Source organism: Chaetura pelagica, unplaced genomic scaffold (genome assembly GCF_000747805.2).
Source record: "Chaetura pelagica isolate M959 unplaced genomic scaffold, ChaPel_1.0 scaffold530, whole genome shotgun sequence".
Classification (NCBI taxonomy): domain Eukaryota; kingdom Metazoa; phylum Chordata; class Aves; order Apodiformes; family Apodidae; genus Chaetura; species Chaetura pelagica.
In genome coordinates, this window is record NW_009951793.1 from 269,137 (window position 1) to 273,768 (window position 4,632).

The following is a 4,632-nucleotide window of genomic DNA, read 5'->3' on the forward strand; positions in this document are numbered from 1 at the left end:
AAAAAAAATAAAAAAATAAAAAAAACACTTTTTTTTTTTTTTTTTTTTTTTTTTTTTCCTTCTAGGACACAATCCTGCAGCAATCATGACCCTCCCTCCCAAAATAATCTCAAGACTCCCTGGCACACAGATGTCCCCTTGCACACCACACTGATGGACCTGTCATCCCCCACCATCACCAGCGATTGCATCCCACTCTCACCAGGCACAGCAGCCTGGGGGGGCACAGGGCATTTTTAGCAGTTCCCCGGGGCCACCGACGAGCAGTTGCAAACAAGGAGCATGGCACCCTCCTGCCCCAGGCATCTCACCCCAGCCCAACCACAGCTGGTGCCCCCTGGCTCAAACCAGGAGTCCTGGGGAATTGAGGTGCCCAGATGGAGCAGAGCCAGCCTCTTCCCTCCATCCCCTCTGCAGCCATCCCTGCAGAGATCCGTTCAGGTTGAGAGGCGACTTGCTTTCCCAAAAGACCTGTCCCCAGGGCCTGCATCCCAAGAGATACTGCCTGGGAGCTGCATGGGTGCCCTGCCAGGGAGCACACCAGCCCTCTGGCACTGCAACAGGCCTTTCTCCTCTGCGCAGTAACAGGATGAAGATGCCTCTGAGACACCTTGTCCCTTTCCTGGGTAGGCAAAGCCACCAAGCACCAGAGCACCCCTGCAGCCCCCTCAGCTTCAGGTTGGCTTTCACTCTCTCTGCCTTTCCCTCCTCGTTGCCGGCTCCCCTGGGAGACCTGGTCACGTTTCCCTCTGCCTGGGCAGTAAGAGGACAAATAACTGCACCTCACGCATGGCACAGCCAGCATGGCGGGGGCAACTGCGGGGGGGACATGGGGGTGTTGTGCCAAGGATGTCAATCAATAGGCCCTCGCTGTCCTTTTGCCCCCGGGGTGCCGTGCCGCGGCCGCCCAGGCCCGCTGGCCCCAGCAGCAGGGTGGCTCACACTCGCCACCCCCGGCCGTCTCCACCAGCACTGTCTTTAATAAGAATCGTGGAATATTTTAGCACCTATGGAAAAGCCACCACAGACGGTGGTGGCAGCCGTTGCCAGGGAGATGCTCCCAAAAATAGGCCCACTCCGCCAACCTTTCCCAGTGCTGCTGTGGGGATGGGGGAGGCAGAGGGGTGGAGGAATGGAAGGGTGGGGCTATGGATGGAAAGGATGGAAGAAAGGAGGGGAAAAAGGATGGAGGGAGGGATGGAGGATTGGAGGGATGGGTAGAGATGGATGGATGGATGGATGGATGGATGGATGGATGGATGGATGGATGGACGGACAGGTGGGTGGGTGGAAGAGGAAGCAGGAGCTTCTGGGAAGGTGAGCAAACACTGCCTGACCCCTCTCCTGCCTAGGGACAAAGGCAAGTGCAACCCCCATTCCAGCAGCCCCTGTTTGGGCACATATGGTCCTGCTTCCCTGCAGCACCAGCTAAGCCAGCATGATCCCTCAAGCCCCCTCTGCTCCAGGAAGGTCTGACTTTGAGTGTTGGAAGCAGACAACACAGTTTTGGACTCCTTAGGACCTAACAGGCTCTGTCTGCCATCCTCCTCCAACCGTCTCATCTTTGCCCCCAGTGCTCCAGCACTGCCCCAGCTGAGCTGTCCCAGTCATAGGGCCAGATGTGGTGAGACATGGAGTTGGCCCACAGTGCTCAACCGCACCATGTTCCTCAGCCCTCCAGGAAAGCTGAATTACTTCACTCTCTGGGCCTAGTCTGGGGTGAATCCTGGGGACTGCTCACCCTCTCAAGGGGTTTGGATGCAGCCTGAGCCACAGTCTGCAGCAGAAATTGAGAGGAACTCCCAGCCAAGCCCCTCCCCAGGGCAAAAGCACAGACATCCTCCTGGCGGTAGGAAACTAATGCATTAGTGAGAAGGAAATCTCCTTCTCTCATCTTGTGGTGCCATTGCCATCACGTCACAGAGCAGCCAGGGGTGGGTGATCTCCATCAAGGGCCCTTGACGGAGATCACCTGGCTCAAGGGCTCTGTAGGAGAAGGAGCCTCTCAGACCAGCAAAGGCAGAGAAGGAAAACCAAAAATAGAACTAAAGGGGGAAAAAAAACCACAAAAACCACCACAAAAACCAAACAACCTCAAATTCCCATTTTTTATGCCAAATTCCAGCTCACTCGCCTCCCTGTCACCCTGGCGACATTCCTTGCCGTCGCCATGGAGACAAGAGGCATGGAGAGAGCAGCACCGTGCAGGGTGGTGGCAGCACTGGCCATTATTTCAGGAGGCGGGGAGACACCGGGTGCAAGGAACTTGCGTTGTGGCAAGGAGGGAAGGTTTATTTTTACTTGTTCCCACTTCTTGTGCCGGTTTTTCCTTTTCTAAGCACTTGGGTGCCCCTCATCCTTCCAGCAGCTTTCCTATGACCCTCTTGCATGCCTCACAGGGATGTCCCATGGGGTCACCCCAGCTCCACCACCATTTCCCAGCTGGATGAGCTTGGCCAGGCTGCTCCTGCAAGGACCCTCTTGATGGTCACTTCACATGATGTTTCCTGGTGCCACAGCCAGAGTTAAGGCCAGAGAATAGGTCCCTGTGGCTTGGAACCTATCAGCTCTTCTCGGGAATCATAGAATTGTTTTGCTTGGAAAAGACCTTTAAGATCACAAAGTCCAACCATTAACCCAGCGCTGCCAAGTCCACCACCAAACCGTGTCCCTAAGCACCACATCTACCTGGCTTTTAAACACCTTCATGGATGGCAACTCCACTACTTCCCTGGGAAGCCTGTTCCAGTGCCTGACAACCCTTTCAGTGAACAATTTTTTTCTTAATATCCACTCTAAAGGAAGGCACAAGATTAAGACAATGTCTCTTCACCACCCATAACAGTCTTACCCCTCTGCAGGAGGCTCCATTCCCTACGTGGAACAAGAAGCTGTGAAGAGGAGCAGAGGGACTGGAGGATGATGAGGGCTCTTGGACACGGAGCCTCAGGGGCTTGAAAGGGGGTGTGTCAGCCTAGGGGACCCTAAGTCTGTTCCACTTAAACCTCCCATCCCCACTCCATGGCTCAGACTTCTCTCTGCCCACCTGTGAAAGGACCTGGGATACCAGGGAGCTGCTGAAACACATGGGCTAGGGCTTGGCTTTCACAAGCACCCACATGGCCTTGCAGAACCTGGCTGAAAACCCAGGCAGCTCCTCTCCAGTGGCTTGAAACCGAATTTCAGCCAGTCCCTATCCTGTCGCTCCCTCACTGACACTCTTCCTTTGGTCTTTCCTGCTGTTCTTCCACCACACCAACCTCTGACATGATGCCCTGGCAGGGGGAGGCTGCATCCTTCCAGGTTTCATGGGACTGAGACGGGTGTTTTCCAGCGAGGCCTGGGAACACAGCTGGAAAAGCCTGGTGCAGCAGGTGCTGAGTAGCAGAGAGGGAAAACACAGCAGCCAGCCTAATGGGCAGAGAGGAAATGTATGCAAATATATTCAGAAAGGAATCCAGTGGTGCTAATAGACATGTTAGTCCTCTCCATAAGCACCAGGAATAATATTTTTATGCTTGAATCATTAAGGAGTTTACTCCAAGTGAGCCTATAGGGATGTGCTGCAGAGGGAGATGCGGAGGAGGTGGCTGCTGGTGACAGTTGGGGACAGGGAGGGCAGCAGCCAGAGCTGGCCCCAGGTCAGGAGCAGGCAGGGTCACACAACCCCTCAGTAACGAAATTAGATCCAAGGCCAGATGCAATTTGCTTGGGGACAAGGTGACAAATTAAAACATCCATTTGGTTGTATTAAAGCAGCTTTATATTAGTGATTAGATAATTAATACCTAATGGCCCCTTGCGCTGCCATGAGACCCCCCAGAGTAACCACAGCTGCGAGGACAAGTTTTATCCCAATGGGGATGGTCACCCTGGGCTGTTCCTGAATACATTAAATCTTTACAACCATCATTACTAAGCTAATTTCTGTTAAATCTACTAAGGTGGCAGTACCCACCTGTGTGCTTCTCTCACACAACATATGTATTACACTGTTTCTAAACCAATTGCAGGAATCCAGGATTAGCATTTTTAGCAGTTTGTTTCAAACCAGCCCTTGGAAGGATTGGATTTAATTTCCTTTCTCCTCTCCTCTTTCTGGAGCTAGGCTATGGGATCTGCATCTCTCCAGAAAGCACACCCAAGGTGGAGGCAGCTGGTGGAAGGGTCACGGGGGTATGGCTGCCAGGGGAGAGAGGGGGTCTAGCTGGAATGTGACATGCAGCCACAGCAGTCCAATAATTCAGAACTCTTCCTGCTTCTTCATTTTCTTCAGGAGACAAGGTGGAGGACCAAGGAGAATGTGCTGGAGGCGGGACGGGGATGGGAAAGGGCAGAGGGCAGGAGGCTGCCTGCTGGGAGCAGGACAGAGGTTAATGCACACACCAGGAATGTCCCTGGAAAGCCAAGCCCTCACCAGAGGGTGTATCCCCAAGGCCAGAGGAGGAGGCTCCCTTTCCCTCTGCCTTTTCCCCTTTAACGACACTTCTGCGTGTAACTTGAGACAAGTTTGGGAAGAAAAAAAGAGGAAGGAAAGGAAAAAAAAAAAAAAAAAAGAGAAAGGGAAAAATAGTGCAGTTATTCCCGCCTCCGCCTCCTCCTCCATCTCCTCCCCGGCCAGCCAGAAGCCAC